At 31.5% G+C, this 24,514-nt stretch overlaps 1 protein-coding gene across 2 annotated transcripts in view; it reads left to right on the plus strand.

The window, feature by feature from the left end:
* The window catches only part of LOC126882987 (serine/threonine-protein kinase minibrain), an 89,841-nt gene that overhangs the window by 64,572 nt on the left and 755 nt on the right, over nt 1–24,514 (plus strand). The window contains exon 7 of one of the 2 annotated variants that reach the window (XR_007697446.1): nt 7,996–8,121. The exons of the other annotated variant lie outside the window; for it this stretch is intronic. The gene's annotated coding sequence lies outside the window, so the exon portion shown is untranslated. The remainder of the gene's footprint in view (nt 1–7,995; nt 8,122–24,514) is intronic. 2 annotated transcript variants of the gene reach the window in all.

A 24,514-nucleotide genomic window follows, 5' to 3' on the forward strand; every position in this document is an offset into this window, starting at 1 on the left:
ACATGACCCAGGTATTGCAGCTTTCGTGTCTTGATGGCTTCCAATATTTCCATTCTTTTGTTGACTGTTCTCGTGACTACGTTGTTTATTACATGCTCGGTCCATGATATCTTCAGGATTCTTCTATACACCCACAGTTCATATGCTTCAAACTTTTTAGTAGTCAACGCGTTAAGTATCCATTCTTCTATCCCGTAAAGCAGAGTCGAGAATATAACACCTTGCCAGCCTAACTCTCAAGTCTACTTTCAGTTCTCTTGCACAAAGTACCTTTGTCATTTTATTGAAGTTTGTTCATGCTTTCTCTATTCGAACTTTGGTTTCTTCGGAGTAATCGTTTGTGTGATTAATTATTGTGCCAAGATCGTTGTAGTTTTCAACTTGTTCTAAAGTTTTACCGTTAGTTGTCAGGCTTTCATCATTATTTTGGGTTTTTGATATCCTCATTTAGTTTTCTTGATGTTTATTGATAGTCCAAATTCTTCTCCATACTCAACTATATATTATATCTTGTTCATTAGTTTTTGGAGGTCTTGGAGGTTATCCGCTATTATGATAGTATCGTCCGCATATCTAATGTTGTTATTTAAGTTAGTGAACTTAATTCAAAATCGACTTTTTTTTTAATTGTCCATTTTCTAATAGTGCTCATGTGACGTGAAATATAATCGAATGGAAACTATTCACTATTTTTTGCAATTTGTAAGCAGATTTAAACCAATATACAGTCGGATTTTAATACAAAGTTCAACTACGATTTTATTTCTTCTGCTTTTTTTGTGTATTGAAAATTTCATCTGAGATAAGCAAAAAAAAAAGGAAAATTAATGTTGAACCAGGTTCGTTTTTCTGTAATTCGAATTTTTCTTATTTTCAAAGGTAAAATTTTTCGTTTTTCACGATCTGCCGCCATGCCTTTTTTACAGGTTCCTTATCCTGAAAGTTTCCTGAAAAGCAAACTTTCAAGTGGTATGAAGAAGAAAATCACTGACACTGACTTATTTACACTACAGCTCCTGGAACGAATAAAGGCCGATGAGAAACGCTGTCGTCGGTAGTACGCCCACCTAAACTCTACACAGACAGGATTTCTCTCATCGGCCATGGTTCGCTCCGGGAGCTGTACATGTTTAGGTCATAATTAACACCCTTAGGACACCAGTAGCCCTTATGCCAAATTTTTTAAAAATATATGCAATATTCCTCTATCGATTCGTAAAATGGCATATGGGAGCAAATCGTCGCAGCACATGCGATTTTATTTACATAGGAAAATTCAATTTTCACGCAGATTTCCCTAGGAAACCCCACAGTTTTCACATATTTGACACTCCTCGATTTCATCTTTCAGTACTCTCAAAGGCATAGGGGATAAAATCGTGACTGAACTTCTATTGAAATCCGGCGATCTACAACGGAAATGGTAGTTAGAATTAATGGACAATGCCCAGAATACGTTCCGGTGAAGATAGCTACAAATGATGAATGATATAACGAAATATTGGTGTTTGGCAGTGTTGCCATGTCTTTAGAATAAATCGGGAAAAAACATGTGAAATATAATATATCACATGTAAAATTAAGATGCAGAGTGTCTCAAGCAGCCAATGCTTGAGCCACTCTGAATCTGAAAATACTTAAATAAGGGATAACTTTAATGTAATAAAAGCGTTTTGGTACAATTGTGGGTTAAGCCACTTTGCATCTCAGCGTCTATTGGGACCGTGCAAGTTCGGCAAAGCGACCCCTATTTCTACGCTCTATACTAAAATTCGCACTTTTAATTATGTTGGCCAATTATATTAGTCCTGGTTACTGGATAATTGTCAAGGCCATAGTCCAAAAAAATAATAAGAAGAAAAAATAAGATTCAGGTTATGTTATGAAAACGTCAACAATTGTATGTAGTAAATAAAATTAGTTATTAAAATGCAGTACTGCAAGCAAAATAAAATTAATTAAATTTACCTTTATATAATAATTGCATATCATATCAATATTGTGGAGCAATATATAATTTTTCTGCTTCATTGACAGAAGGTATGAAATATACGTCAATTTGACAATTTCAATTGACAATATGAATTATTTAAGATAGTTGCAATATTTCTCCGCGACTCGCGCAGGGTCGTTTCTCGTTTCCCCTTACAAGTACTTGCACACCTCGAATAGTCTATACTGTCAAAGTGAACAGCTTGCTGTAACTAACAGTAAGGGCCGCCGCATACATACAACTTTTTAGTTGAACAACTTTTTAGTTGAACAACTATTTAGTCGAATCGTGAGGGTATTGCGATTTGTTCCGCATACAATTGATAGTTGCATTGGAGATTTCAGTGTGTCAACATGTTGGAGTTAATTCGGTGGTGACTGATGATTCCTTGTGGAATTTTTTGTTGATACTTGAGATAGCCGCGGCACGCTGGACAATTGATTGTACGAATATCCGGAAGGTTGTGTAATTAAGTAGCTAGGAGTAGCTGTAAAGTCCTTTACTTATATTTTTTATCGTTTGAAATACTTGTAAAATTTGAATTTTTGTATAAGTATGTCTGTAAAGACTGTAATGAAGGAACTATTGAAAGTGCAAAGTTTTTGTCCACGTCTACATCTTTCTTTAAGATATTCAACAAAGATTGTTGAAATGTTGCATTTGCCATTCTTTTTATATTAATCGTTTGCTTATAGACCAGGGCGCATCTGTAAAAATATTAGTACATTTGGATTTTGAGAGGTGACTCATATTTTTTTGCAGAAATTGCTTGAAAATAACTCATATAATAATATTTGAGTTATCCTCCCACTCAAAAAGGTCCGGAACATTGTTTAAATAATCAAAATGTCAAAAAATTAATGAAAAATTTGATTTTTTTCTTGGTTTTTTGATTATAACTTTAAAAGTATTCATTTCCGAGAAAAGTTGTACTAACATAAAAGTTGACTAATTAAATTTCCTACAATATAGCACTGGTTAAATTTTTTTTTAAACTGTCACCCTTGTTGCAAAATGGCAATATTTGCGAAAAAACCACAAAAAAACAAGTATTCGCATTTTACGTTTTTCAACAATTTATGCTACACTTAGGACCTTCATATTTCGCCCAGAAAAACTTCATGATATAATAAAACAATACTGTAAACTTCATTGAGATCGGTTTAATAGATTTTGCAAAATTTTTGCAATCCAGCTTTCGCAAAAAATGCATTTTTTCAAAATGTTGCAGGACTGAAAATAAAGCAGACAGCAAGTTGAATTTTTTTTTACATATAGAAGAATACTGTACCTTTCATTTGCAATTTGCAAAATTAAAATATGTTCATATATTTTAACTTAGAGAATAAAAGTTTATTATTTTTAAACATATGCAATTGTTTAAACTATATTTTACAAACAATAATCAAATTAGTTTGATTTTTGTGGAATTAAAATATTAAAATACAACAAAATATAGAGTAAGAAAATAATATATTAGATAAACATTCGTAGCCGCAATATTCGATAATTTTTGACAGGTCATTGGAATGCCCAATCAGAGCAAACGTATCAGCTGTCCTGCGCGTGGCACCCAAAATTAGTGTTTATTAAAATAATTCCTGACACCGTGATAGTTAACCGATTTTAATTTTACGAATTGCAAATGAAAGGTACAGTATTCTTCTTTATACAAAAAAATTCAACTTGCTGTGTGCTTTATTTTCAGTCCTGTAACATTTTGAAAAAATGCATTTTTTGGCGAAAGCTGGATTGCAAAATTTATTTTGCAAAATCTATTGAATCGATCTTAACGAAATTTACAGTATTGTTTTATTATATCATAAAGTTTTTCTGTGTGAAATATGAAGGTACTAAGGGTAGCAGAAATGGTCGAAAAACGTAAAATGCGAATACTTGTTCTTTTATGGTTTTTTTTCGAAATTATTGCTATTTTGCAGCAAGGGTGACAATTTTTTAAAATTTTTAACCAATCCTATACTGTAGGAAATTTAATTGCGCAACTTTTATGTCGTTGCAACTTTTCTCGGAAATGAGTACTTTTAAAGTTATAATCAAAAAACGAAGAAAAAAATCGAACTTTTCCTTCATTTTTTGATATTTTGATTATTTAAACAATGTTCCGGACCTTTTTGAGTGGGAGGATAACTCAATTATTACTATATGAGCTAATTCCAAGCAGTTTCTGCAAAAAAATATGAGTCACCTCTCAACGTCCATCTCAAAACAGATGCGCCCTGGACTATTAGTCAATCGAGGTGTTTCTATTTTATTTAATTCCGTATTATTTGTATAACTTCTTATAATTTGATTAAGGAATGTATAATATACAGCATATCAAAAATTTTCAACTCCAAAAGTGATTCCTCAATTTTTTATTAGGTAAACAAGTGAACTGTAAAATTAGTTGTTAAGTTGTAGATAAATGAGGCGCTCAGAGCAACAGTGGCCTAACCCACAAATTGAGCATTTTTAGATTAATATATCAATAAAAACAGCAACATTAAATCTTCGAATTAACACAACCTAACTATACAGGGTGTAACAAAAATACAGGTCATAAATTAAATCACATATTCTGGGTCCAAAAATAGTTCGAATAAACCCAATTTACCTTAGTACAAATATGCACACAAAAAAGTTACAGCCCTTTGAAGTTACAAAATTAAAATCTATTTTTTCCGATATATCGAAAACTTTTAGAGATTTTTTAATGAAAATAGACATGTGGCATTCTTATGACAGGAACATCTTAAAAACAAATTATAGTAAAATTTGTACACCCCATAAAAATTTTATGGGGGTTCCTTAACCCCCCCCCCCCAAACTTTTATGTACGTCCCAGTTAAATTATTATTGTGGCACCTTTAATTAAACACAATGTTTTTAAAACTTTTTTGCCTCTTAGTATTTTTTCGATTAACCAGTTTTAATCGAGATGCGGCTTCTTTTTTAATATGTTTACTTAAAAATTTTATGGGGGTTTTGTGCCTTTAAACCCCCCAAATGTTTGTGTACGTTCCAATTAAACTATTATTGCGGTGCCATTAGTTAAACACAGTGATTTTAAAACTTCTTTGCCTCTTAGTATTTTTCCGATCAGGCACCTTTTAGCGAGATGTGGCTTCTTTTTTAATATGGTTCACAATATACCTCAAACTGTAATTTATAAATCAATTTTCATTATTATTACTAGGTCTCTATAACCGTACTTAACAGTATACAAATATGTGGTGGATTTGACAAATATTCAAAATATCTCGATAAAAACTAGCTTTTCGAAAAAGTACTAAGAGGCAAAAAAGTTTTAAAAAGATTGTTTTTAACTAATGGTGCTACAATGATAATTTAATTGGAACGTACACAAAAGTTTGGGGGGTTTGAGGGAACAAAACCCCCATAAAATTTTTATGGGGTGCACAAATTACACTATAATTTTTTTCCAAGATGTTCCTGCTATAAGAATGCCACATGTCCATTTCCATTAAAAACTCTCTAATAGTTTTCGATATATCGGAAAAATCGATTTTCATTTTGTAACTTCAAAAGGCTGTAACTTTTTTTGTGTGCATATTTGTACTAAGGTAAGTTAGGTTCAATCGAACTATTTTTGGTCTCAGAATATCCGATTTAATTTATGACCTGTATTTTTGTTACACCCTGTATATTTGGCTAAATGGCGCTACATAATTTGTAGTGCCATCCCATAAGCATAATGGAAATACAAATGCAAATATTGCATTTATCTCAAAACTTCGTTTCTAGAGTTAGGCCACTGTTGCTCTGAGCGCCTCAAATATAAAAATAAACTATAAACCTACCTGTACCGCACAAGATGATTCACTTGTCCGTATCTCTATGTAGATATGCTCATGCTGATAAACAACTGTGATTACCTCTGTACTTTGCGAAAGGTTTTTTTTTTCAAAAAAGGGATCATTATATATCCGATAGACGAATAAGACTTACCACAACAAAAGTGAAACAAATCACATTGTTAAATATGAATCTGAAATAAGTAACTTTCTATTGTTCAATTAAAACAATTAATTTTTATAAATGTCTGAACATATTTAAAAACAATATATTTTATGTTTGGGTGTATTATTTTAAGGGGCTATCCTAGTGTCAAAGTACGATATTCATATACTTTTTTGGGAAGTTCTAAAATAAAAAGTACTGTACCAATTGTTTTCAAAATTTGCATGATCATTTATTATAAAAAGAAGTACACGTACAACAATATTCATAAAAAATATTGAAAATTAAAAACGATTTATGCGCCATCTACTGGCACCGTGAAATTAAAAACATAGCTCCAGTGCTGCAGTGATTGGGACTAATAGAGATCCTGAAACAAAATTTCGAAGTTATTATTGAATTATAAGCTATTTTCTATTCTATACCATCAACTAGGGGTGTATACCATCAATGTTTTTTAAAAATCCTGGTTGATGGTATAGGAAATAACTTATATTTCAATAATCACTTTGAAATTTTATGTTTTAGGCTACGGCTCCACGGGCTGGAAATTGACGCTAGCAGTAGCCGCAAAACGAACTTAAGGTTCCGCAGAACGGAATAGGAATAGCCGAACTGTACCGACTACAGGACTTGTGCGTAGTCGGTTCAGTTCGGCTATTCCTATTCCGTTCCGTGGAACCTTAAGTTCGTTTTGCGGCTACTGCTAGCGTCAATTTCCAGCCCGTGGAGCCGTAGCCTTAGAGTCTCTGTTAGTCCCAATCACTGCAGCAGTGAAGCTGTGTTTTTATTTTAACGGTGCCAGTAGATAGCGCATAAATCGTTTAATTTTCAATATTTTTTTATGAAAATTGTTTTACATGTTCTTAATTTTATAATAAATTCTCGTGCACATTTTCAAAACAATTGGTACAGTACTTTTTATTTTAGAAATTCTCCAAAAAAGTATATGAATTTCGTACTTTTACACTAGCATAGCCCCTTAATAATTATTATAATTTACACAAGTTTATCTTTTTCGTTATTTAAAATAATTAGACGTTTTATACTTTTATAAAGAAAAATTTGTTTCGATTTGTATTTTGTTTTTATAAGCAAAAATTATATTTATTATTGCTAATCTTTGTAACAATTTACATTTTTTGTAGTTTTTACTAAAATTATTATGTATTTTGTCGAGCGACTATCGAGTTGACAGTATGCGCACTTCAATATATTCCTACAGACATGATACACAACTAAATAGTTGTTCAACTAAAAGTTGTATATATGCGGTGGGTCTAACAAAACAGTACTCAGGTACATTTATCCCAAAATAATAAATAATGGCCATAAAATTGATATCTGGTGAACATCTCGGCAATCTGGCAACTGCAAGCAAGTTTAAGGGTTCTTAAAGTCTATTGTTGTTCTGAAGCTATTTTCTTGTGGCATTTTTACAATTTTAACTATTTAGAATGGGAAATAAGCCACAATATTATTAAAAAATGATTTTTATTAACGTTTCGACGCCCAAATCGGGTGCCGTTGTCAAAATACAAAATACTATGAAGTATTTTGTATTTTGACAACGGCACCCGATTTGGGCGTCGAAACGTTAATAAAAATCATTTTTTAATAATATTGTGGCTTATTTCCCATTCTAAATAGTTAAAATTAAAGTCTATTGCCAAGTCTATTCACTAATCTATCAAATTCTCAAAAAATGTTTCTAGTTAACTGCAATTCATATCAAAACAAACAAGTAGTTATTCATTCGTATGGTATGTTGATTAAAAAATAGAAGAATCTATAAAATATAATAAAAATGTACATTTTCAAAGCTTTCTATATTTGAAGCATTCAACATAAATATAAATTCTAAGGACATGGCAACACTGCCAAACGCAAACATTTCGTTCTGTGGTCATCATTTGCAGCTATCTTCACCGGAACGTATTCTGGGCAATGTCCGTATTAATATATGTTGTAAGAAAACCATAATTAAAATAAGTAGTAAGATCTATGTATGGATCTTGCAGGCCAACGCAATGGACCTCCTCTTCCATTCGATTCGTTAGGAAATTCGTCGTCAAGATAATTTCAAAGTTTTTAAGTAATAGAGGTTGAAGTGTACAATTGGATCGTTAAATTAAACACTCTTAGAGGTAAGTTTTAGATAATTAGCACGCTGCGCACGAATCTTTTCTTTTTTACTTTCGTTTTTCTTTCTATTCTATTATGGCTTACTTAGTTGTTACTACTTTATAGTTTATCTTTGAATTTTTTTACACTGCTCCATTACTTTTAAGATTGTCACGCACGGCGAGCTATACTATAATATATTTATATTATAGCTAAATAGTGAAATATAATTTATATTATGGTAAGTACACCCACAGACGATACCAGATATATTTCAGAATATGTAATATATGCTTAGTATCTCGTAAACAGAAATCAGTAAACAACTACACTTGCGAGCAAAAAAATCGATTCTCTCGATGAATTATAGTTTATGCTTAGTAATTTTATGTTGTGTTACTTTGAATTAAACCAACTAATGCAAAAAAATATTCTAAAAGTAAGATGACTCTATGAATTAAAAGTAGACCTATGAATTTGCTGGTGGTAGTCGCAGTCGCTGTGCAAACGTTGACGTGTATGTATACTTCGATGTGCAGTAAGTGAATATTTTAAAAATGGATACTTATCAGTTAAGGCGGCTCAGGTAAGTGCGTTATTACATTATAAGTGGTTATAGTCAGAGGACTGTCGCCCGTCGCCTACTTATAACGCAGTCTGCAGTCTCAAGGGCTTACCGTCGCTACCAAGAAACCGGTAGCTAAAGTCGACGACCAGGTTCGGGTCGGCGATATGTAACCACAGAGAGGGACGATCGATTGATTGTCCTGAGTGCCTTGCAGAATCGACATGCGACAGGAGTTGGCTTCAACAATCCTCGAGGAATGTACAAGGTGTCACCGTAATTCATTGGCCAGTTAGAAGAAGCCTTTGCCACTTTGACTCCCAGATGAGCTATTACGGGCCCAAATTAAACGCACGTCAAGAACAAGCTCGACTACAATTTGGCCAAGAACACGCCAATTGGAATTTTAACGAATGGAGCAGAGTTTTATTCTCCGATGGGACTCAGAATGTGCTTGTAAAGGAATGACAGAGGACGACGCGTCCCGATTTGCCCAGTGCTGCAGTGTCATAACAGTGAGCTATGGAGGTGGTTCGTGTATGTTTTCAGATGGTATATTTTTAGAAGGAAAAACAGAGCTTGGGGATCGCGGAGGGGGTTTGACAGCGTATAGATACATTACGGATATTCTTTAAGACCATGTTGTTGCTTACGCCGGCTACATAGGCGATGGTATCATACTACTGCATGATAACGCTCGATATCACATAGCGCGGATTACGAAAGATTACCTGGCCAACACCAATATAACAACACTGGACTGGAATCCATTGAGTCTAGATATGAATCCCATCGAGCACCTATGGGATGAGCTGAAACGCAGGGTCCATAAACCAGCATCATCGACAGTGGGGGAGCTTAAAAGTGCATTAGATAATGAGTGGGAAGCAATCCCTCAGAAATCAGTAAGTTCCTTACGAAATTGCATGAACAACATAGAAAAGGAAATACAGTCGGAAAAATGAAAGAATACCTATTAACGATCACATCAATCACATATTATTCAGATTATTAATAATCTATCTCTCTCGTTTGTTATTTATGAAAAAAAAACAGCAACTACAAAATATGTGATTGATATGATCGTTCATGGGTATACGCTCTGAGCTTCGCTGGTGTCGCTCCTAGCGGTTACTAATTCAACTTTTACCGGTAATTTTTAAATTTATTATTTAATTGTTATCGCTTAATATTTACAACGCAAAAAAGTAATTAAATTGTAATCGATTTTTTTAAGATTTTTCTAATCATTTTGACGTTCTATTGATAAAATATCAATTTCTTACTTCGGATACTTTGACAATAATCGTGTAGATGGCGCTAAGATTATAATAGATTATTTATAATTAGATATTACGGAACATTATAAAAACTTAAATTCAGTATTTAAAACGTAAGTATATTTAAGGTAAAAATATATACAAATATACCACAGCTTTGACCAACTAATATTGTTTATAATTAATGTTTTTAATTTTAATTTTAAATTAATCACTTTGACATTTATGTTAAAATTCCGGTAAACGTTTACAAACTTGTCACTACTGGCGTTCGCGAATTTGTAAATATCCCCTCTACGTACGAGCTCACAGCGTATAGGGCTTTTCATTCACAGTAATTTGTTTCGAGCTTCTGTCATGTGTCACGTGTCACATAATATTAATATGTCTACGTCATACGTTATTGGTATATACCAATGATATAAACCAAAGACGTATGAATGACGTAGATATATTAATATTATGTGACATATGACAGAAGCTCGAAACAAATGACAATCTATGAAAAGCCATATTCTTTCATTTTCCGACTGTACTTAGTATTGTTTGTTCACAATATTTTACTTCTAACTTTACATATTTGTGGATCGACACTTACCAAACAGCATACTTAGTTAAAAAATATTACTTCATTTTCTTTTGAGTCGATTTTTTTGCTCGCAAGTGTAGTTAAAACAAGCTGAAAATGCGAGCATTATCATAACGAAAACTTTGTTTATTTACGTATTTAAATTCATAATATGGAACATTGCTATTATGAAAAGTTGTTTAGAAAAATTATGTTTTAATGTGCAATTATATCATTCTAATTTAAATGTTGTGAACTATAAAGGTACTTTACTCTTGATCGAAATTGATATTTTTTATATACCTCGTATAAAATTAATAAAATTTGATATATGATGGTTGCATCATAAATCTTAGACCATGAAGAGCTTTTTATGAAGAATAACTTTTCTTCGTCAAATTAAAAATAAAAGAGTTATACATAAATGAAAATGATGTTGGTATCCATAATTTGAGAAAAATCTTCAAATATTTTTTTCCATTAGAAGGATGTAATTGCATATATCAGAACATATTTTTTTTTCCAAACAACATTTCATAATAACAATTTTCAATATTGTGAAATAAATAAAGATATTTTTTACTGATGAAGTGAAGTCAAGTGTTTTGAATCGTCAACAATAGTTGGAAATGGAACAGTCCATTTATCATTAGGTACTCCCATTAAAGGGGAGGCCGTATACTCGTACAAACCTTTTTAAAGTTGTTAATAAATTATTTCTTTCAAAATATACTCAAATTGTATTTTTAACATCTTATTTATTTTATATAATAATTAAATTCACTAAAATTGATATGTTATTAATACCTAATTTAAAATTTAGTTAGACGTTCACGAAGTGTCAACTATGCTTTGCTTAACAAATTCAGATTAAAACTAGCCTACTTAGGTACTAGCAACGATTTCAGTTGACGTTTAGTGTGTCGGCAGAAAATAAAAGGATTGTGACGTCACATTTTAGACTTTGAGGTCGGTTATCTCGAAGATGGTTAGAGATATCGAAATGCCGTTTTCAGATTTGGATTCAGAAGACAAAACACATACTAATCCATCGGTAAATCGGCTCTAAGTATTGCAGGAGCGGCGACGCACGAACGAACAGACTGTTAATTTATAAACGAAAAGTTTTCGTTGAAAATCTCTAGCTGTGCGTTTTTGGTGTTGTCTAGAATCTAGAACCTAAATAGCTGGAACGAAATATGTCATAAATCATAAACAAACCGCACTTCGGTTTGGTAGACTGAAAAGTGGGGAAGTATGCAGGGAACGAAGTATGTCCTAATATAGACATACAACATTGCTCGACGAGACATTATGCGAGATATACTTTTTTATATAATACACTCACCGGCACAAAATTCCTCCACCCAAAATTTTTTATTAAGTTTGACAATTTATAACCTTATTATTTGCATTCCGATTTTCAAGATTCTTGCATCAGTTTGTAGGTACATACATGCTTTCATGTCGTTTGTTATTATTTCGGTAACAAAAATCTTTTGTTTAGATAGCATTATCCGGGGGTGAAAGGAAACGCTGTATTTTCTCCTAACTTTAAAAAATTCTGTGGAAAATTTGGAGGGCTGATTTTGTTACATACTCCTTTTGTATTATACTGAATATATTCCTAAGATTTTGTTTTTTGAATTATCCGAATATCTCTTTTCTTTTAAAAGCTGTAAATAAAAACACTGCTTTGAAGATTGAACAAAACAATTCAATAGCGGTTGATGTGCTGTTCAAAGATGTGTTATCCTTGTCTGGGGAATAGCCCGATATTCCTCTGTCAGGGCCATAACTGTACCAAATTTTCTGGAGGCCTATGAGCCCATATATAATTTATCCCATAAATGCTCAATAGGATTAAGATCTGGGCTGCATGCGGGCAATTCTAATCTAAGCAATCCAACCTCTATTTAAGATATGTATGTTTATGAGTCAATCAGTGTTTTTATTTACAAAAAATTGTACAGCTCTTACAAGAAAAGAGATATTCGGATAATTCAAAAAGCAAAATCTTAGGAATATCTCCAGGATAATACAAAAGGAATATGTAACAAAACGAGCCCTGCAATTTTTCCACAGAATTTTTTAAAGTTAGGAGAAAATGCAACGTTTCCATTCATCCCCGTATAACGCCATCTAAGCAAAAAAAATTTTGTTACCGAAATAATAACAAACGACATCAAAACATGTACCTATAAACTGATACAAGAATCTTGAAAATCGAAGTACAAATAATAAAGTTATAACTTGTCAAAGTTAATCAAAAATTTTGGTGGCGGAATTTTGTGCCGGTGAGTGTATATCGCACGTATAAAAATATACACCAAGCAGCAAAATTAACGCACCACCTTAAAATGGGACATTTTTATGTCTCGAATTTCCTAAACCTGTTGTCCGACTTGAGTGATTTTTTTAGTATGTTATAGCGGTATTCTTTAAAAATATCGATGTTATAATATTGTTGCCAGCCAGGTAAATGCCATTGTATACCGGGTGTAAAAATCATACTATGTTTTTTCCTCAAAGTTTGGAACACCCTGTGGAATATTCTAGCATACATAAAATATTAAAATTAAAACTCAATTGTAGCCTTAGGCTTTCTTTTGTTTTTGATTCATTCGCTTATGTCGGATAATAAAAAAGTAAGGTACGTTAACAACTAGCCATATTTTTCATCAATAAATCCCCATTTTTTGCTTAGTCCAATAAACAAGCCTAAAGTAGGCTTACAACAGTACTTAAAAACAAGAGTGTTTGATCAGTGCATACTACCAATTCTCACATACGCATGCCAAACATGGACCTTGACCAAAGCAAACATGGATAAAATAATGAAGACACAAAGAGCCATGGAGAGAGCAATGTTAGGAGTAAAATTAACAGACAAAAAGCAAAACAACTGGGTAAGAAATAAAACAAAAGTCAAAGACGCAGGACAACATATAGCTAGGCTAAAATGGAGCTTCGCAGGTCATAACGCTAGACAAACGGACAATAGGTGGAATACCACGATACAACAATGGAGACCATGGACAGGAAAGAGAGCAAGAGGACGACCCCAGATGAGATGGGGAGACGACATTAAAAATATCGGAGGAACGCACTGGAAACAGAAGCGAATGGAGGAAACTGAAAAATTTTCACAACAAACCACTTGATTTACTTGACTTTTTCCACTGACTTGACTAACCACTTTTTCTAATTGACCGGGGTTCTTCGATATATTATAATATCAAGCGCCAACTAATGACCTTTAAAGAAAAAGGACAGAGCAAGTCAAGCTGGTAGCTTGCTTAGACAGAATCCATATTGCACTAGTCAGTAAATGAATGCAAAGTTTTGTTTAACTACCGATATACGAAAGGATATTCTCTTTACTCCCTCTTTATCAACAAGTTCCGTCTGATGAGCTGATAATATCGAAACATGTGTCACAGAGTGGCAGGTGGACGGTGTGTGAATATTCCTTTTCGTATATTATTTACATATACAGGGTGCGCCAAACCTCTGGTCTTCTTTGATTACGGCTAAACTATGAGATATACAAAAAAATGTTTATAACAAAACTAATGTGTATCAAAGAGGTCTATATTCTAAAATTATTTTTGATTATACAGGGCGAGTCAGAACGACGGTATGAACTAAAGTTTTATTTTTTTAAATGGAACACCCTGTATATTAAATCATTTTCGAATATATTATTTTAAAATATGAAAAATTTGTATAAGGTCTTATAGGCCTAAAGTTAATAATTTTTGAAATATTTAATATTTTTTACTTTTAGCCATAAACTATACAGTGTGATCACTATTTGCAAATACAAAATTTTCTCATTTTTTTTAAATGGGACACCCTGTATATTAGTTTTGCATTTTGTAGTAAATATTACAACCTTTCTTTTGGTATAAGGTTGTATGTACCTAGCATGTACCTAACTTTAAATTATTTTACAAAAAATATTTTACCATTTTAATGAATGCATAAATTAGTTACTAAATTAAATAAACAACCAAATTTTAAATCAACCGTAGTAATTTTTCTACTACAGCAACTTTCCTGTACCAAATTAATTGTTAGTTAAATTGTATTTAGTTAAACTTTTAATTTACCTTTTAAATTTACTTACATACATCATACATCTTGAGAATATAAAAATTATTATAAAGTATGCTTTAAAATAGCTGAATGTTAAATGTATCAGCCAAATTATTTATTAATATAAATAGTATTTACTGGTGTCACAAAAGCTGGTAATACTTTTGTAGTTGAAATTTTTGTAACAATTTTTTATATTTTAAATTTTAATTTTTTAACCGAAAAATTTTTGGATATGACATTTGTTTTGGGCGAAACCATTAGAAATTATTACCAGCTTTTGTGACACGAGTAGGTACATAGATACTATTTACTTCTTAATATACTTCCATAACGTTCATTTGTTTCAAAGCATACTTTATACGTTCTCAAGATGTAGGTAAATTAAAAAGTTATTAACTGATCTTACTCGTAAATACAATATAACTAACAATTAATTTGGTACAGGAAAGTTGCTGCGCTAGAAGAATTACTACGGTTGATTTAAAATTTGGTTGTTTATTTAATTTAGTAACTAATTTATGCATTCATTAATATGGTAAAATATTTTTTGTAAAATAATTTAAAGTTATTAAATTCAATTGAATTGTACTAGCATACGATTTATTTTAATCTTTAATTACGTTTTTATTTTCATATTTTATATTTTAGTGTATGTTTCTAAAACCAGATTATAATTATTTTTTTGCAAAAAAATTTTTTTAAATAAATCCGCAAAAACGTAAAATCTATAGTTTTTTTTAAATATCTACAAAACGAAACATGCTAGGTACATACAACCTTACACCAAAAGAAAGGTTGTAATATTTACTACAAAACGCAAAACTAATATACAGTGTGTCCCATTTAAAAAAAATGAGAAAATTTTGTATTTGCAAATAGTGATCACACTGTATATTTTATGGCTAAAAGTAAAAAATATTAAATTATTTAAAAATAACACTGTATTTTAAAAACTTTGACCTATCACCTAAATTTTTATTTCCTTGGAAACATAATCCACAACCCTATAAATATTACCATTTTTCTCAATAAAAATGTAAATATTTCGAAAATTATTACCTTTAGGCCTATAAGACCTTATACAAATTTTTCATATTTTTAAATAATATATTCAAAAATGATTTAATATATAGGGTGTTCCATTTAATAAAATACAACTTTGGTTCATACCGTCGTTCTGACTCACCCAGTATAATTGAAAATAATTTTAAATTATAGACCTCTTTGATACACATTATTTTTGTTATAAACATTTTTTTTGTATATCTCATAGTTTATCCGTAATCAAAGAAAACCAGAGGTTTGGCGCACCCTGTATAATAATATACTCTACTATATGAATGCTGAATGACTGCCTTATTTAGTGAATCCAAAGCACATGCCAATATGCCACCTTTTGCACTGCTCTTAATGCTATTAGTATTTTCAGGAATTCTTGTATTATTAATCAAAACAAAGTAAAGTTGTAAAATGCAATTTTGTGCCAGTTCGCTGCATATAGTTTACATTATTTTTGCATTTGAGCCTTGTTTGATTATTCTTTAGTTTTTGAATTTTTATAAATACCACTTTGTTTAGATTTGTAAAAATTAATATTTCCGTTGTTAAAATGTTATGCATATATTATGCATCATCTAAAATTATGCTCATTTTCATAGTTGAATTTTTCATGAACAGACTAACGGATTCTGCTAATTTTTTTTATTATTGTAGATTTTTCTTTGGTATTTACACACTTGGGCAAATGTTTACTCAAACTTCTTTTTTGTACTTATACCGGGTGGAAGAAAAGAAATGTTTTTCTTATGTTAAATTTGAGACACCCTGTAGGGAGGACAAGGTACAAGTGTGAGTATTCATCGAAATCGTATTGTATTGTAGTCTTATATTTTGTGGATATTATATTTTTCGAATTTCCCTGATATCTTTAGAAACAAATAAAATATACGGTTTTATTTTTTAACATGTGTTCTAACTGAAACAAAAGTTTGAGACTCCCTGTAGGGAGGAAATGGTACAAAGGTGAGTATGCATCGAAATAATATTTTAGTCTCATGTTTTTTTTTAGTTTCTGTGATATCTTTAATAACTAAGAAACTAGACGGTTTTACTCTATAATATGTGTTTTAACTGACGACATGCGATACGTGCGGATGCTATGTCTTATCATACACTAAGATGAAATTATTTCATACCGCTCACTTGGTCGACAAATAACTCTTAATATGTCATCCAGAATTATTAACGTTATGGGCGCCTTTCCGTTTTTAAAGAATTGTTAACTGTTTTTTTATTGTTAATTTAGTTTTGTTTCGGTTAAAACACGTCATGCTAAAGAATAAAAGCGTATATCTTCTTTGCTTCTAAAGATATCAGGGACATTCAAAAAACTAAATGTTCACAAAACATAAGACTACAATACCATTTCGATGTACACCCATACTTATACCTCGTTCTCCCTACAGGAAGTCTCCAACTTAACATAAGAAAAACATTTTCTTTTCTTCCACCCGGTATAAGTTCAAAAAGGAAGTTTGAGTAAACATTTGCCTGACTGTGTAAAAACCAAACAAAAATCTAAAATAATAAAAAAAATTAGAGGAATACGTTAATATATCCACGAAAAAATCAAGTATGAAAATGACCATACTTTTTAGGTGATGCATAACTTTTGAAACCATGTGTATTATGCAATATACATAAAACGCAAAAAGTATCGCATAATTTTTGAAACAGAAAAAAAATTAAAAAGAATTTTTAATTTTTAGCAGAATGTTATAATACCCGTCTATCGTCTTCTTTAGGTGTCTACAAACTCGTAACATTTCAAGTTGAAGCGTGTTTTTGCCAAAAAAAAAACGAGAAACAAAACGTTGTTAAAGCAGAATATTTATTTTGGATATTTGTGTTCGAGAATTTGATCTGTGCACTATGAATGCTTGAGTTTTCAATGAGGAGTTGCTTTCTTACAAAAAATGAGTAATATAACGTCAGTACAAGCAGCCCAAATTGTAGGTTTAATTGGCGATAACCGATCGCAGCAATATCTTGCTGACGTTATGGGAATCCACCAATTCAGCTTTTCAAGAGCTTTAAAAAGGTATAGAGAAAGTGGAGGATACTCAAGAAGACCAGTTCCAGGACTTTCCAGGCGCACGAACCCAGCAGATGAACGTTATTTACATCTGCAGACTTTGCGTACACATCATGTTACGAGGGTTTAGTATCAAACAACGTTAACTACAAAAACATAAAGTGGCAGAAAATGCGAAAAACTGTTTTAAAACGTAATATCGGCCAACAAATTTGTGATTATGGAGGCAAAATACATTACAATAGAAATCTGTAAATTTATATAGTATTATTATGGTTTCTTTGACATATTGTAAAAATTATTACAGGTTATTGTTATTCTACAGAGAAAAAAATAGAATTTTTTTCTAATAATGACCTGATAACGCTTTTTGATATTACCGATATATATTTTTTGTAACCGTTAACGTCGCACCTGATAATAATAGTTTTACTACAGGGTTAGTACTGCTGGGTGAAAATGTAAAAATATAATTTCCTCAAAATGTTGCGAAAATTTCCCTGATATTTCCCCTTTTTTCAGGATATCCAGTTTGACTTTAACTTACATTCGCTGATATTTTCAAAATTTTCAGGATATCCAATGCAGCACTAACTGTGTATTATTAAAAATGTTATAAGTGTATTTAAATAAAAAACTTTATTTTTCTAATAACATACAAATATTAAACTTATGAAATTTCTAAATACTTATACAATCATTAAACGTCTTCGTCTTCTGAAACATTTTCATTATGATCATCACCCCTTCCTTGAAGATTCTAGTAAAAGAAGTGATATGTTCTTTAATTTTTGCTCACAGAGTTCTACTAAACCTTTTAACTTTTTATTATTAATCGTTAACGGTTTGTCATATTTTCTTCTTCGCACTAGTTTGTTAATTGAAAATGTTCGAAGTTGCCTTCTCTTTATTTTAAATTTTGTAAAGTTGTCTGATTTAAAATTATATTTGAAATAACTGTGTGCATTGTCTTATTTTATAAATGTATATCGTAGGCCAAACTATGTTCAACCATTTGACAACATTTCCTTCAATGTCAGTTTTTTATTTTTAATCATTTGAATTTGAAGTTCTTTAAAATCCAAAATGTCTTCCTGATCTATTTCAACTACTTCGTATTTTGATTTCTTTAAAGCCATTTTAATCACTGTACCGGGTGTCCCAATAAGAATGGCTCTCGGCCATATCTCAGGAACCGTTTATAGTAGAGCTTTGAAATAAAAAATTTTATAACAAAAGTTGCCTCAGGAAAAGCCTGGAAATTATTTTCATAATTGTGGGTCCACCGCTAGAGGGCGTAATTGAATATCAAAAATAAAAAAATCTAAATTTTACAAAATTTTCCCAATGAAGGGGCACTGGAAATCCGATTATTGTATTCTTCATCAAATTCTGCGCATATTTGATTTAACAAGTTTAACTCTACCTTTTCAAATAAGAGGTGGGGGTGAGTGGGAACCTTGTTATGAAAAAATCGCTGTAAGTCCGGTTCTGCTAAATCAAATTTTGAAAACTGGGTCTTGTTGAAGACAGATCTTTTTCTTCAATGTAAGCGTGATAATTTTGAACCATCCTAATAAGTAATAAGCCAGCTGGGAGGCGTTATTTAATTTTTTTCAGAAATCTAGTTTTCTTTGGAAAATATTAAATACAAGTATGCATTTTTAATCATACTTTATAAAATTAGATTAAATTAGCAATAGAATAGCGAAAACCGCATGTCGATACCTTTTTTCTATCTCAAGATATCTCGAGAAACGTGTAAATTTTATACATAACTGTTACTATCACCGGTAAACTAAGTTAATGAAAAGTAGCGTGCTGTGGAAAAAAACAAAATAACATTTTCCAGATGTCAACGTATAAAAATATAATTAATTAAAACAACAATATAAAGAGAAACAATACTATTAAAATTAAATATAACACAGAACAAAAAGAACTACTTAGTGACGACCTAAATATTCAAATTGTTGCCCATCATACACTACTCTAGAATACATTATCCAGAGAATACTAAACGCCATTCAAAGCATATCGAGAGCAGAAATTGAGACTGCTGTTCAATCTACTCTTGAAAGAGTAAATTTTGCAATGAAAATGATGGGCAAAAATTTGAACGTTTATGTCATCACTAAATAGTTGTTTTTATTTCTTTGTAATAGGGCTTTTCAACGCTTCTCATTTGTTTCGAGCCTCTGTCATATGCCGTATAATCCGTGTATAATATTAATATACGAGATATGAACGAGGTTCGAAACAAATGAGAAGCGTTGAAAAGACCTAATATACGTTGACAGCTGAAAAATGTTTCTTTGTTGTTTCCATAGCACACTACTTTTAATGAATTTCATTTACCGGTGACAGAAACAGTTATGTTTTTAAATTTACACGTTTTGTAAGATATCTCGAGATAGAAAAAAAGTATTAATATGCGGTTTTCGCTATTCTGTTGCTAATTTTGTCTAATTTTGTAATATGGTATTAAAAATGCATGTTTGTATTTAATATTTTCCAAGGAACACTAGATTTCTGAAAAAAATTAAATAACGCCTTCTAGCTGGCATATTACTCAGTAAGTTGGTTCGAAATCATAACTTTTACATTGACGAAAAAGATCTGTCTTCAACAAAACCAAGTTTGCAAAATTTGATTAAGCAGAACCGGACTCACAGCCAGTTTTTCCTAACAAGGTTCCCACTCACCCCCACCTCTTATTTCCAAAGGTAGACCCAAACTTGTCAAATCAAATATGCCTAGAATTTTATGAAGAATACGACGATCGGATTTCCAGTACCCCTTACACATCCCCGGACACCCGGTACATATACCATCCCGATGGATCATAAATTTCCAAGCCTTTACTCGCTTTTTCGATGTGGGCATGGACCATATCACATTCAATTTGGGAATGTCCGGGCTCAAAAAATAACTGGTCGATATTTGAAATATTTAGTGTTTCAACAGCAAACAGAAACATTGCGGAAACAATTGAATTTACACTTTGGCCCGAACAAGTTTCAGACATAAAAGCGAAGTCTTTCCCAGTAACTTCACTTTTCATTGTATTTGTAAGGCAAGAGGCTACCTCAGAAGATCCAAGACCCGCTAGTGCTTCGTGTCATACAAAGTTTTGTGCTACGACTGGACATTTTTCTGTTAAACACTGACAAAATCAAAATATTAAATAATTACGACAAATATATACGTAACCGGCAATAAGAAAATAACATATATATTTTCTTTTAACTTCGACAAAACTAAAAAATGTAATGAGTAATCAGATTATTGTAATCATGTAATGAGTAATCAGATGGAAGAATCGAACATCGAAAATAAACAAATGTATTTAGTAAAATAAAAATGTATACCATTTTTAGCTATCCAGTACCAAAATAACGTTTTTTAAACAAATACGAATTATAATAATAACGCTGTCTACAATTACAGCTTACTAAATTAATGTCAATAAACGTTAACAGTCGATAACTGTTTTTGATGTATCGCGAAATTCACTGTGAAATAACGTTATCACCTCTTAGATGTTTTTGACATGAACAATTTTTTCACAATTGGTAGTTAACGTTTAATGTATTTTGTAATCTGCTTCAGATAGAGATACAGCTAGACAATTGCGAAATGATCTTTCTGTGGCCCGTAATGTTCGGTTCGTAAAGTGCCAATTCGGTTAGAAACAGATTAAGGCCAAGGATACATAATTCGCAAATATTTTACGGCTATCCCTACTTTTTCTGTCTTTACACGTCAAATTATGTGTAGTAAAATTCACACTGGTATGAATATGTACACATTACTAGAATGTCATTCTACTTGAAAATGTCATCATTAACTTAAAGAGATGGCTTTTGAATGTTCTTGGATAACTGAATTTGTATAATTGCAAATTATTAATTCAGTTAATAAATGTGATAATTTTTTCACTAACTATGTATTCAGTGATTGTAATAATTTATATGTAGGTATAACAAAAACTAATACTCAATCGAGAACAGAGGAAAAGTGTTAAAGTGATTTTTTAATAATATTTGTTACTATGGAACGCTTACAATTTTGAACATCTTTAACAACAAAATACTTGGATCACAGAATATATTATCCTGATGCTCTGCTTGGATCTTCCACAAATAATACACAATAAATAACTTTTTATTAAGTTCACGTCTTAAATCAATTATTTATCAAATACACTATATATATCAATATTATTTAATCAACAACTCAAAATATTCCCGATGTCATGTCAAATATTTAAAATTGTCACTTATTGTCAGTGTCTGACTGACAATATGCTGACAATATTCTATTCGACAGAGTGTGTTGTAAGACAAAGATAGATTTGGAAAATATTACCACGGACATAGTGTCCATTTTTTTCGAATCCTGAAAAAACTAATAAATACTGTTAAAAAACTTAAACGCAGAATGAAAGACTAAATTATTACCGAGGGCCCAAAGTCCCATAGAATAAATAAAAAGTTTATTTTGAATGAGATATTTGAAATTAAAAATCACACTAAATTTTCTCTTGGTTTTTCACTTCTGTAACTTATTAAAATAAACATTATAGAAGTTTTCAGGGACTTTCGGCCCTCACTAATAACGTAATCTTTCATTCTGCGTTTAAATTTATCAAAAATACTTATTAGTTTTCTCAGGATTCGAAAAAAATGAATCCCCATTTGAATAGCATTGCAGCCGAAAATACGTACCAATCCTCTTAAGGGAATTTGGAATCAGAGTCAGAATATCTGCTACTGCTCCACTGTTAACGAAGGCATACCGTAAAGCACGTTTAAATTTTACACCAGAACATGTCGATTGGGATATTAGCGACTGGACTAATATTCTTTTTACTGAGGGGTCAAAATGTGCACTTTGTGGATCCGACAGTGCACAGTGTCTATCGGATTCAAAAAGTGCAAATTTGGACTCATCAATAAAAAGAATATTAGTCCAGTCGTTAATATCCCAATCGACATGTTCTGGTGCAAAACTTAAACGTGACATACGGTGTGCCCTCGTTAACAGTGGAGCAGTAGCAGGCATTCTGGGTCTGATTCCAAATTCCCTTAATTTGTTTATAACCGAATTGGCACTTTACGAACCAAACATTACGGGCCACGGGCTGTGGAAATATCATTTTGCAGTTGTCTAGCTGTAACATGATGTGTACGCAAAGTCTGCAGATGTAAATAACGGTCATCTGCTGGGTTCGTGCACCTGGAAAGTCCTGGAACTGGTCTTTTTGTTTATCCTCCACTTTCTCTATACCTTCTTAAAGCTCTTGAAACGCTGAATTGGTGGATTCCCATAACTTCAGCAATACAGAGTGAGTTGTATGCATGGAAACACTCAATTATCTCGGAAACGGCTTGCACGATTTATATTGATTTTGGTGAGTAAAGGTTTTCTGAGGCGGCCGATATTATAGTGGCAATTCCATTGTCAGATTTTCCGTTTTTCTGGAAATCTAATGAACTTTCTTATTTCAAATTTAACACCCTGTATATTTTTTGCGTTTTGAAGTCCTAAAGAAAGACTGATTATTTTTCATGTTATATTCCCTATACCTAAATGCCATAATTTCGGAGTTATTGCTACATTTATTTAAAAAGAAAATTTAAACAAATTATAAAAATCAATTTTTTCGGCTCTGGTAAATATTACTTTATGTTCTTTGGATCATTGGGAACAAAAAAGATCTTTTGTAATTTTTCTATAATTAATCGTTTCCGAGTTTATAAACAATTTAAAACTGAAAAAATCAAATAATGACGATTTTCAAGGTTCAAAAACACAAATAACAAATATAATTTTAGAAATTACGAATACCTAAATTCAAGCTCAACCCTTTTTCTAGGAGCTCGCCATAAGAGTTTTTGGCACGTTTTATTCTAAAACATCGCTTTTGAATTTGTTAATAAAGCGCATATGAGAGGACGGGCGATCGGCTGTATTAACAACTAAAAAAATATTTTAATATAAAACAAGTTCAAATTACTTATCGGTATCTGATAAAATACGGCTTTAACTTGAATTGGGGTACTACGCAGTTTCAAAGCTAATAATTTTTATTTGTGCTTTTGAACCTTGAAAATTTTGTCATTCAATTTTTTTCAGTTTTAAATTGTTTATAACTCGGAAACGATAAATTTTATAAAAAAAAAATACAAAAGATCTTTTTTGTTCCCAATGATCCAAAGAACCTAAAATTTGTATAATTTGTTTAAAATTTTTTTTAAATAAATGTAGCACCAACTCCGAAATTATGGCATTTACATAGGTATAGGGACATGAAAAATAATCAGAGTTTCTTTAGGACTTCAAAACGCAAAAAATATACAGGGTGTTCCATTTGAAATAAGAAAGTTCATTAGATTTCCAGAAAAACGGAAAATCTGACAACAATGAAATTGCCACTTTAATATCGGCCGCCTCAGAAAACCCTTACCCATCAAAATCTATAAAAATCGTGCAAGCCGATTCCGAGATAATTGAGTGTTTCCATACATAAAACGCACTCTGTATATTGCTGAGATCGGCCATCTACAATTTAGGCTGTTCTGACGTTATATTACTCATTTTTTTGTAAGAACGTACCTCCTCATTGAAAACTCAAGCAGATATAGTGCACATATCAAAATTTCGAACACAAATGTCCAAAATAAATATTTTGCTTTAACGTTTTCTTTCTTGTTTTTTTTTCTGCAAAAACACGTTTAACTTGAAATGTTATGGGTTTGTAGACACCTAAAGAAGACGATAGACTTGTATTATAACATTT

The sequence above is a fragment of the Diabrotica virgifera genome, chromosome 4 (genome assembly GCF_917563875.1).
Source record: "Diabrotica virgifera virgifera chromosome 4, PGI_DIABVI_V3a".
Classification (NCBI taxonomy): domain Eukaryota; kingdom Metazoa; phylum Arthropoda; class Insecta; order Coleoptera; family Chrysomelidae; genus Diabrotica; species Diabrotica virgifera.